This window comes from Solanum pennellii, chromosome 1 (assembly GCF_001406875.1).
Source record: "Solanum pennellii chromosome 1, SPENNV200".
Lineage (NCBI taxonomy): Eukaryota > Viridiplantae > Streptophyta > Magnoliopsida > Solanales > Solanaceae > Solanum > Solanum pennellii.
Window position 1 is genome coordinate 12,352,353 of NC_028637.1, and position 12,962 is coordinate 12,365,314.

Consider the following 12,962-nt stretch of genomic DNA (forward strand, 5'->3'; position numbering starts at 1 on the left):
GTGATATATAGTGTACATCTTTTTATATAATTTTTTCCAATAATAGCTCTCTTACAATTTAATTAAAAAATTAGTCTTTCTCAAATCTATTACGAAGATCTCTCGTAAAAAGAATATAGTATTTTAAAAAGTAAAAAATTAAGTAAATGCAACGCCTATGTTGACTTGGTTAATGCTTTAGATAATAAACCCATCGATTAATCTTTGTGTTGATTGTAATAATCAGGCTTGACTGTGGCTCGAAAAATGGCATAATAATTGCGCCTTTGACTATTTCCTACGATGGAACGATTGTGAGTTTTGATGTCTTCAGTGACGAAGTTTGTATTAATCATATGTCATTATTCTCTTATCGATTTTGTTTCACTATTTAATGATTACACATTATTTTGATTTTTGAATTATTTATTATGTCTATAGGTAGCAAATATTTTAGAGTTTGCAGAAAGATTAAAATTTAGAGATGCATTTCCTACTGAAAAACAACTGTTCGTGGAATCATTAAGTAGAGGTTAAAATTTGAAAATTAAATTTGATTTGTAATTTGTTCGTCTAGAAATTAGTTTAATAATGTGTTGTTTTTTGTTACATATAGCACAACATTTGGCTAGAAGAAACTCAACGCTTGGATTGTCGGAGAAGGGAAAAGGGAAGTGAATTTTTTCCACTTTCGAAATTTCTATATTTTCTAATATCCTCTTCTAACATTTTTTTGTCCAACATAACTTTTTTTATGTCCAAACACTTACTTAACCTCTCAACTATTTTACTATTCATCAATTGATCTTTATGTTGATTTTATTAACCAGGATTTATAGTGGCTTAGAAAATAACATGAAAATTGCACTTTTGACTATTTGCTACAATGAAATAGTGGCATCTTTCCATGTCCCTGGTGACAAGGTTTTTATCAATCAAATGTCATTGATTTTTGATATTTTTTTCACTTTTTAATTTGAGTTCATATAATTATGATTTCTTAATATTTGTTGTGAATGTAGGCAAATGATATTCTAAAATTTGCAGAAAGGTTAAAAATTAAGAATGATTCTTCATCAAACGATGGAGGTTAAACATTTTTCTTTTCCTTATCCTATGAAAATTAAATTTATACAATGTTTTGTTTGTTTTTAAATTATTTCACTAGTGTGTTGTTTTTTTGTTGCATGTAGATTTACCATTGTCAAGGAGCACCTTTTTACCTAGATTTTCTGAGAAGTCGAAAACAAGGTAAATTTATTTTCACTCACGGTTTTATTTTATTTTTCAAGTCCAAATACAATTTCATACTTCATTATACCCCTTATAACTATTGTTTTGTCAAATATCACCTTGTTTTTATAACGTGGAAACATCTATTTAGCTTTTAAAATCTAGTTTAACATAAGCTTCATTTTAGAAAATCAAGAAAAAATTAATTATAATTTTAATTTTAACTTCAATAAATGATAAATTATTCTGTTACGTAAAAAGAATATAAAATTTAAAAAAATATTTTTAAGCAAAAGCAATACATTGACTTGGTTAATGCTTGTAGAAAATTAAAATACATTAATCAGGCTTGATTATGGCTCGGAAAATGGCATAAAAAATTTCCCATGAATTTCTCCTATGACGGAATGACGGCAAGTCTCAATGTCTCTATGGATAAGGTTTGTATTAATCAAATTTTATTCATTCCTAATTAAATTAAATAAACATATTGTGAATTTAAAATTATTTATCATATACGTAGGCAACAAATATTCTAGCATTTGCAGAAAGGTCAAAATTTAATAATGCATTTCCATCCGGGAAAAGAATTTACGTGGAAACATTAACTGGAGGTTAAACAATTTTCTTTTCCTTCGCATTTGCAAAATTAAATTTGACTAATATTTTGCTCATCTTAAAATTATTTTGTAATATGTTGGTTTTTGTTACATATAGATCAATATTTGGCTAGGAGAAATTCTATGCTTGGAGTCTCAGAGAAGCAAAAAGAGAGGTGAACTTTTTTGCACTTTCAAAATTTATATATTTTCAAGTTATTTAAATACATATTCAAATACCCTTTTTCTAACAATTTTTGTCCAATATTAAATTTTTTTTTATATGGTTGAATGCCTACTTAACGTCTCAAATCTAGTTTATCATAACATTAAAAAGAATTCTCCAAAACTAATCTAACTTCAATAAATGATAGTTTGAAAAGATGAAAGAGTATTTTTTTGTATGAAAATATAACGGGCAATCTTTACCAAAAGAAATTAAGGGAAGTTGGGTTGTTCCTTAAAAAGAGTACCTAATTAAATTATATGTCTGCAAAGCCAAGAAGATTAAGTAAAAGAATTTAATATGATTAGTGTATTTATGTGTTTTTACGGTCTAAAACGTTGGTCAGGTTTCCTCTCCTTTTGGGTGAGCTACTACATTTCAGACCTTTTCCTATAGAACTTTGAAAATATGTAATCTTTTTTCCCTTTTATAAAAAAAATTGACCAATATCTCTCTTATTATTTAAATTTAAAAAAATATATTTTTTTAGATTTCTTATGTGAAAAAAATGAAAATATCTCGTATGTTAAAAATGAAGGTTTCTTGTAACGAGAACATGGAAAATTTAAAATGTATAATAAAAAAGTTGACAAAGATATATAACGTCTATATTAATTCGATTAATACTTTAGATAATGAAAATATCTATCGTTGATTTTTTTGTTGATTTTATTTGCTGACACCCAATTTTGGCCCTCCAATATATAAATTAATCATCGAGCTTCTTGAATTTCAAACAATTTAAAATAATTAGTTTTATAAAAATTTCAAAATAAAAAAAATTAATAAATATTGTTTGCAAGTTATTTTAAATAGTTTAGTCGCTTTACATAATTTTAAATAATTTATATCATCTATATAATTATATATAATTAATATATTTTATGAATATTCGAAAATCATCTCAAAAGATTTTACTTTTTTGTTGAATATTTTATTAAATTAGTTTATTTTAAGTTGACATATATTTTTTATAGTTATTAATTTATAATCAAGTTAATTATTTTATTTCGCTATAAGATAAAAAAGCTCGTTAATTAGTTATATTATTTCGTCTTATTTAAGTTTTAGCCGACTCATCAAGTCAACTCAATTTGGTTAAATATTAAACTTAAGTTGAGTAATTTTTCAATTTATTTAGGAAAAATTAGTAAACTAGTCAAAATAAATAACATATTTAGTAAAAATATCCATACTTTATAAATATTAGCAATAATGTCAAAAATGTCATTATTTTAGAAAATTTATGTGTCCCAATTTTCTTCCTATTTTATCTCTCTTTTTCAATTAATTCTATATATTCTTTTTAAAAAAAAAAATCATTCTCTCTCATATTTATCTTTTCAAATTGTTAATTCTCTCTCCCATTTAATTTTTTTTTTCTCTCATGGTTATCTTTTCTGATTTTCCTCCAACATTCAAGTTGCAAATATTTTTTTGCCATATATTTTGGTTGTTTTTTAATCCAAAATTGAATCAACCAGAATCCCTTTGATTAAGGTATCTCTAATCTTTATCCTATTTTCAGATTTCTTTTCTAATTTTATTTTTATTTAAATCTTAAAAAAATGTTGTTTATATTTTTCAATTTCCGTTATGATTTACTCTCCAATGGCTGAATCCAAGAGGCTTACTAGAGGTATTCATCTTAATCAACCAATTTCTGGTGATTTTTCATCCTTTAATTTATTTATTACTTAACAAATAGTGTATAATGTATGATCCGCTGCTAAAATGAGGGAAGAAAGAGGGTAAGAACATTTACAAGACTCATTGGTGTGCAAAACCTTCCTCAAATTCAGAACGCAAATGTAGAATCTTTGTCTACTCGTGAGGATCTTGAAAAAGACGACGAAGATCGGATAGTTGTCGAACAATTTTCTATTAGTTTGTTTTGTATTTATAGTTCTTTTTTAGAATTTGGTATGCTTTCTTAATTTGTATTCAAATCACTATGTATACTATCAATATTTGTATTTATTAAAAATTTCATGTTGCATGGTTTATGAATCTTGTATTTGTCCCTAATTTGTATTCATCCAAATGTATGTCAACTAGTTATGTATTTTATTTATAAGAAGAACAACTTTCTATTAGTTTATTTGTATTCGAATACAAATACAAATAATAGACATATTGGAATGAATACGACTTAGAAAAGGAAACAAGATTTTGAAAAGAAAAATAAATACACAGTGAAAAATATATACGAATACAAATGTATTTCTTAAATAGCTACATTTTATTTGACATACATATTGGAATGAATACAAACTAATAAAGGTATGTCAACTGAATTTGACATTTCTTTCTAATTTGTATTTATTCTAAAGGTATGTCAACTAGTTATGTATTTTATTTAAGAATGAGTACACCAAATATTCAATTTTATATTTCATTCACTTTTTCATCATACTAATTTTTTGTATTTTATATATTATTACACAAAATTCTAAATAAAAACTAGAATAAATAGAAATACAAATAAAATACATATTGAAATTCACATACAGGATTTTTGAAGAAAAAAATAGCTATATAGGGAAAAAATATATGAAAATACAAATATATTTATTAAATGACTATATAGATAAATTCGGCATACCTATTGGAATGAATACAAACTAATTAAAAACTATAACAAATATAAATAGAATATATTGTGGAATGAATATAATTTTAAAAAGGTCAAAATTCTGGAGAAAAAAAAAACAAAATTTAAATTTTATTTGAAAATGTAACTGATGAGAAAATTAAGGATGCTTGCCTTTTTTTGAAATATTCCCCCCTTAATTTTCTCCTTTTTGTTATTAAATAATTATATTCTTTAAATAAAAATAAATAATAAAAACATAAATATGATACATAACAAACTAAAATGACATTTTTACTAAATATTGAAATTGTTGCTAATGGGTCCTCTTAAATGCTAAAATATTGACATTTTGAAAAATTTCCCATTTATTTAGCCACTTTTCATACAAATCTTCCAACCATCTTTCAGCCCAAAAATTGGCAAATTAAGACCCACCCCCAGGCCCAATTCTGATTTCTCACCAACCTAACATAGCCCAACTCTAAGCCCATTCCAACAGCCATACCCGACCCACCCCTATACGTCTTCTTCATCCAGAAGTCGTGAAGAAGAACAAAAATATCCACCGTACAACAACGAAAATCGCGAGAACTCAGACTCAACGGTTCAGCGACTGATCACATCTATCCGGGAAACCCGGTAAAACTGCAGCAAGCGGCGTGAACGGTACGCGATGCTCAATGCTTTTAGCGTCTTCCCCCTCTCTTCTGCCTCAGTCATACAGACCCACCACTCGCACGTCCCTTTTTTTCGCTGAGTTTCAAAGCAAAATATAATTCTCTATTAATTTTTTACTGTTGCCTCGAAAAGGAACAAATTGATTCAAAACCAACGGATTTTACCCCAGTCGCCCAAGAATTTACTGTTTAAATAACCCTTTGCTCTCAAGTGATAAGGGGGAGGTTTTTGAATTTGGATTCTTAAGACGAAATGAGTTTGGTTTTAAAGAAATTGTCACTCCTACTTCTAATTTTTTTATATCTAGTCTTCTGATTCTAAGTTCAAAGAAGATGGCCGCCCAGATTTTCTTAGCTTGCCGTTAGTATTCAAAGATAGTGGTGGAATCGCTCTTCTCGTTGTTCTAGTATCGCTGCTTTGGTAAAGGTGATGTCCTTATTCCTACCTCTCGTTTTCCTTTTGAATGATGTATGACTATTTTGTTTTCTACCTAAATGATCATTATTTTGGACTGTTCATTATTGGTTTGTTACATTTTTTTAGATAATATAGTATTGTGAGTTGTTTGTTAACAAAATATTACTAATTAAAATGATATAGTATTGTTAGTTGTTTGTTGACAAAATATTACTAATTAAAATGGGCTTTATTTATCTTATGTATTGTGATTTGAAGCTCGTTCATCAGGCTATTTGTCAGTGATTCTTTCATAGTTCTTTCTTTTTTAAAAAATAAAATAAAATTGAACTTTGCGAATTTGTGATTTAAGCTTTATCTTATTTTTCTTGTTGGCATGATCAATCTTTCTTGCCGTCTTAGCATTCAAAGGTAGTTAAAATAGTGTTAATCCTTCCAAATGGTTAGTCTCATGGTTTTGTTTTTTCTTGGTTTAAACTCGTTTTGGTCTTAACAAGTTGCTAACATGTCTCTGTACAACAACACCTAAAGCTGCCGAGTCAAACATGTTGTTGTGCTTGATTTGTCCTACCCAAGCGTTCGTCCCTCTGTTGTTCGTTGTGGGCTTTTATTGGCTATCGTTTTTGAAATAACTGGAATCTCAGAATCAGTGAATGTGGCAGTAACATGTCGTTTATTATGTTTCTAGTGTTGATAATATCCTTCCCTCTTTATTTAAGTGTTGTTACCATCGTATTGTCCATTGCGTCATGTTAGAATTGAGCTTATGTCTGCGTTTCATTTAGATTCTCGTCAAAAATATTTGTTACTATTAGTGGGCTTAAGGTCAAGGATGAGATTTTGTTGCCTTCCAAACCTTGGCTTGTTCCATCACTCGCTTTCCTTTAAACGAATGTACATCCATAAGGTTTTGAATTAGACATCCAGCATTTTCTTTAATTTAGATTATTAGGTTGCAGATTTTTTAATTAAATTTATGTTAAGTCTGTCATTGATACATGTGCTTGTTGGACTTAATGTTCTCAATGTGGTTATCGCACCAATTTGTCTAAAACATGGATTTGTGAGTGATAAGTTTGCTGCAATTCTACCTCTCGTTATGGCTTCTTTGTTTCTTTTATTTCTTACTTTGGATAGTGTATGAAATGATTAAGTTGCTTTAAACTTTACATATTTTAGCTTAGCTTTTCATTGTAAGAAATGTCTCTCCATGCCAAGTTCTATTAATTCATTTATATGGTGTTAAATGTATTTGGCAATATCTTTAATCAAGCACAATCAATCTTGGATTGGCTACTGATACATTTTTTAAATCCAAGAGCATTGTCTTAGTTGTAAAATTTTTGTACAGTGGCATTATAATTGAGTTTTGTTCTGTTTGAATTATTTTAGCAAGATATGCGATGGACTAATCCTTATTATCTTGCCTTACATGCAACCCCCCTTGAGTTGAGTCAATTTTACTCTCTTCTATCTCCTCCCTATGCATTTCGGATGTTCCATGGAGTTTCAAACTCAGTAGTATCGAGTTGACCTCATCATTCAAAGGAATTGGAAGCTGAGGCAGGTCCCAAAAGCACCCAAAAAATGGTTGTATACGAGATGTATACATTGTATACATTCAGTACACATAGATATACAGGTTGAAAAATGTGAAACTATTGGTCTGAGGCAAAATACAGGTGTTCGGGAGCCAGAAATACATGGAAAGAGCTGGCATACGTGCTGATATACAGCCAATGTATACAAAAACAGGATTGGGTTAAAACCCAAAAATCTGCAGCGAAATTGGCCCAAGAAGGGGCCCAATTTCATTATCTCTTTCAGTCTACTAATTGTTTTGATTATGTTAACTAATTTCATTTAACTCTAACTTTAGAATTGGTAATTAACCTACTTAAATCCTCAAAAGATGAGTTATTTTCTTTATGCTGGTTTACTATTTAAACATATTTCACAATCATTTATTTTTATGTCAAGTATATGAGTAAAATTAATATTTAGTTAAGTCAAATCTATGTTCTTAAAAGATATATTCTTTAGTGCTTTTTACTTAAAATATTTTACTATTTAAAAAATTATTATAAGTTAGGCGAAACTTTTATTCTTCCATTAATTTGAAATGGGTTTTCATGCACAAATTAATAATTTTTGTTTGAGTTAATCTTTTAAAGTGATTCAAGAAAAAAAATCTAATTTGGTTAAATTCTATTCACTTATAACAATTTCAAAAACTCTAATCAAAGTTTCATTTTCTTAAAATAAAAAATAAAAAAATTAATCTTTGTTTAGATATTTTCTTAAAGTTGATCGAATATTGTTAATTATTATATTATATTAAATCATGTTCCTAAGATAAGTAAAAAACAATAATTAACCTAAGCCATTGAATAACCGTATGTTAGTGGATGCTTCAAATGCCTTAAAAATCTTCTTGAAGCGTAAATAAGAACCTCTTACCCATTTTTTCTAAATTTACTAAGATTTAATCTGTTAAAATCTTCTTTAAATTAAGTTTTTTTAATTTCTTTAAAAAATTAAGTGGTAGCTCTTTTCTAAGTATTTTTCTCAAATTGTTTTATACTTAGAAACATTTCAAAAAGTGATTTTCCTTAAGATAGTAAAATTACGGCATAACATTATTTATTAGGCTTTGTGGTGGCTCGGAAAATGGCTTGAGAATTGCACCTTTAATTATTTGTTACAATGGATCGATTGCAAAATTCAATGTCTCCAATGATAAGGTTTTTATTAATCAAATGTATTAGATCTCTTTTCTCTCAATTATTATTTGGCTTCTTTTTATTGAAATTTTTGAATATTTATTGTGAATGTAGGCAAATGAAATTCTAATGTTTGCAAAAATTTCAATGACTAACGATGTATCTTCGTCAAACAGTGGAGGTTAATCATTTCCCTTTTTCTTTTCCTTTTCCTATGAAATTCAATTTGTATAATATTTTGTTTATTTTAAAATTATTTGAATATGTTGGTTTTTGTTGCATGTAGATCTACCATTGCTGAAGATAAACCCCTCGCTTAGGTAAAAATGTTCCACTCTCATTTTTCTATTTTTTTCAAATTGATTAAATGCATATCTAAAAACAATTTTGTACTTCCTAATACCCCTTATAAGTTTTGTTTTGTCAAATATTACCCTTATTTTTTAGTGTGGGCACGCCTACTTAACCTTTCAATTCATTTTATCATAAACTTCATTTTTGAAAAATTATAAAGATACTAATTATATTTCTCCAAATTAATTTTAACTTTAATAAATGATCAATTAATTTATGAGAAGGTATAAAAGATAATTTAAGAGATTTTAAGAAAATCTTTATGACCAACAAAATTTCTTTTTAGTTAAAATAGAGAATATTATATTTTATTAAAACTATGTATATAATTACATTAGTCATAAGGTCCCTATGCACTTTTAGTTGTAGCCTTCATTACACAAACATTTTCAAAGCTAAAAGGGATATGTAAATATCAATTACAACATGATAAGTTTGGATAATTATCATAATACTTCAATGAAATTGAAATTGGTTCTGATAAATAGGATAATTATCATAATAATGTATTTTTTTTAGTACTCTCCCTAGATATATGAGGAAAAGTAATTTCTTGCCTTTTTATAATTTTGTTTTTTGGTGAAGTTCTTTTATTATTTGAATAGAAGATTTTCTTCCATATATATTATGTGTAAGAGAATTGAATATCTCTTATTTGTTAAAAAAATATAATGACGATCTCTCATAAAAAATAATAATTATTTTTAATATTTGTGTTGGTCAGGCTTGACCATGAGTCGAAAAATGGCATTAAAGTTGCACCCATGAGTATTTTCTACGATGGGAAGATTGCCGGTTTATGATGTATCCATTGAGAAGGTTTGAATAATCAAATGACACATTTAGATTAGTTTTGTTTCACTGTTGAATTAATTACACATAATTGTGATTTTTTAATTATTTGTTGTAAATGTAGGCAGCAAATTCTAAAGTTTGTAGAGAGGGATGCATGTTCATCTAAAAAAGAATTTTCCGTGGGACCATTAAGTAGAGGTTAAACAATTTTCTTCTCATTTGTAAATTAAATTTGATTAACATTTTTCTCATTTTTAAATTATTTTAATAATGTGGCTTTTGTTGCACACAGATCTAGATTTGGCAAGGAAAAACTTTATGCTTGGAGTTTTGGTTAATCGAAAAGAAAGGTGAATTTTTTTTCACTCCCAAAATTTCTATGTTTTTAAGTTATTTAAAAGATATTTCGATTCAATTACTATTTCCTAATATCCATTTCTTACATTTTCTTTGTCCAACATCACATTTTTTTTATGTCAAAATGACTACTTAACCTCTCAAATCTAGTTTACTATAACCTTCAATTTTTCTCCAAATTTAATCTCAACTCCAGTAAATGAATAATTAGTTTGAAAAGATATAGAGTAATTTGTATGAAATATAAAGTTAGAAACTTATTCAATAGTCACCAATAATCGCTTTTGGTCCCAAATCTTTACCAAAAAAATTAAGAGAAATATTGTTCCTTCATGAGGATACTTAAAGAATTTAATTCTTAATTAGGAATTAACTTCTCCCTCTAGAAGAATAAATAAAAGAAATAAATAAATAATTTTTCGTGATCAATGTTGTCACACCTCTTTTTTTCTAAAAATTTTGATTTTATTTGTTTTGAAAGAAAAGAGAGTTTTTCCAATTAACGTGACATTTTGAAAAGGGATAATTATTATTCGGAATCGCCACTTGGATTTGAGTTTTGGTGTTCCAAGTCACCTTATTTAAATCCCTAATCAAAAGGAAATTTAACTCTATATTTTTTATTGGTTTGCGAACTAAAAATTCCGATATAAATTCTGTTGAGCGAGGGGAAGGTGTTAGACACCCCTCGAGTCCCGTGATTTTAACACGGTCGCTTTATTAACTTTGGTATGACTTGACTTAATTTTGGATATTATATTATTTAAACTTAATAATAAATTATTTTTACTTTTTTTTCTCATTTATTTTAAACCTATTAAAAGTTGTCTTATTTATTTTTAAATCTATCAGAAATTGTTTTATTATATTCGGTGTGTGTTCATTAATTCAAAATCTGAAACACTCATATTTATTTATTTACTTATTATTTGTTTTATTTTATTTATTTATTTATTTTACATTTTTTGTACATATATTTTTTAATGTTATATATATATATATATATATATATATATATATTCGTTACATTTTGTTATCTTTTTCTTTCTTTTTTTAATATATATTTTTTTATTAACGATCTGTTACTTTTTATTATTTTATTGTTATTTTTTTATTATTTACAAATTTTTATTTTTTATTCTTATTTATTATTTTATTTATTTATTTATTTTTAAATAATTTTTTTATTTTTTCCTTTTTGTACGTTCTTTTTTTTTTTTTTACCTTTTGTTTGATAATTTTATATTTTTATAATTTTTTTATTCTACTTCTCTCTTCTAATTTTTTTTCGATTTTTCATTCTTTTCACGTTTTTTTCCGCTTTCTTTTTTTCTTTTTTTTTTTTAATTTTCTGTTTTCTGTTTTTAAAAAAAATTCTATTTTTTTAAATTTCTTTCGTTGTTCTCTTTTTTATATGCTTTCTTCTTTTTTTATTTTTTTTTCTTTGGTTCCCTTTATATAATTTCTCAAATTTTACTTTTTTGAAATTATAATTATTAATAATAATAATTATTATTTTATAATGAATCTCTAGATGAAATTTATTTCTCCTTTTAATTAACAATTCTACTTGGATATTTTTTTAAAAAATCATTTACTAATTATTTTTATATCCTAATCTAACAAGTCAATAATAAATTTAATAAAATGTTCTAAAGTGAAAAACTAAATGGAAATATATACGAATATATTCAAATTTAACAATTCAATATCATGAAGAGATATAAGTTACAAAGTGTATCTAAAAAGTATAATAATAATAATAATAATAACGTAATAATAATAAATATAATACATGCGATTTGAAGAATTTTATACTATTAGAATCAAATTTTCATACAAGTAATATTATTTAAATCACGCGAAAATTTATAGTTAACTTGCTGCGAAAATTGATACCACAAAAACAAGCTGTTATCTACGAATTTGGAATCACGATCAAAATCTCTAACTCTAACCTAATTCTCAAAAGAAAATTTCATTTTTTTTCTCTTTGCTTTTGCTTTTTTTTTTCTTTCTCTCAATATTTCAATCTGTCTCTGTATATATCTTTTTTTTTCCTCCAATTTTTTTTCTACTACTGAGTGTATATTTTTATATTAGTTTTGGGTGAGAATCTGGTGCTAATTGAAATGAACGTAGTAGAGTGGGATTAGGATTTAATTTGAAAATTAATTGAGAAAATTGGGGTTGAGATATATAAAAATAAATTAAATAATAATAATAATAATAGCAAATTAACAAAACAAAAATTAAAAAAATAGTGTAAACAAATAAAAAAGAATCGTGCAAAAAGAAATAAAAATAAAAATAAATAGATGGGATGATGATTTTTAGGAAAATACATTAGGAAGTTGGGAGTAATTAGGATAAGGTAAAACAAATTTGAAATTATTTAGGACTCCTCTTTTCTTTTCTTTTTCTATACTCTTTCATAATATTTTATATATTATTATTATTATTAGACTAGATAGAATTAACAAATAACTTAATTTCTCAAATTCTACTTATCATTTTTTTAAATTATTATTAAACTATAATTGATCTTAAAATTTGTATTATTATTTTTTTTAATTTTATTTTAGAGATAACCCTTTTCAAACTGGTGTAAAATATTTATGTTTTGGTAAAAAATAGGTGTTCACAAATGTATTAGTGTTTTTTTAAAAGTTCTCCCGGTAAAAGTTTGAGGAAATAAGATCTCTTGGTCTTTTATAAAGAAAAAAAAATTAGCACTAGTTGTCTTATGATTTATATGAAAAACATAGTTTCTTAGATTTCTTATGTTTGAAAAATGAAGACCTCTTATGTGTTACTTATAAGGGTCTCTCATAAAAAGAACATCACAAAATTTGAAATATACAAAAAAGTTGGCAAACACATATAACGTTTGCATTAACTTAGTTAATACTTTCGATAACGAAAATACTCATCGATTGATCTTTATGTTGATTTTATTAATTAGGGTTTGCCCTTCGAGATATGGCATCATAGAAATTGTGTCT

At 26.0% G+C, this 12,962-nt stretch overlaps 1 long non-coding RNA gene across 1 annotated transcript; it reads left to right on the top strand.

Moving 5' to 3' along the window:
- Positions 1-5,061: 5,061 nt before the first annotated feature.
- On the top strand, positions 5,062-7,668 carry LOC114077581. Its single transcript, XR_003578911.1, has 2 exons — positions 5,062-5,299; positions 5,619-7,668. It is a non-coding gene; the product is annotated as an uncharacterized LOC114077581 (long non-coding RNA).
- Positions 7,669-12,962: the final 5,294 nt, after the last annotated feature.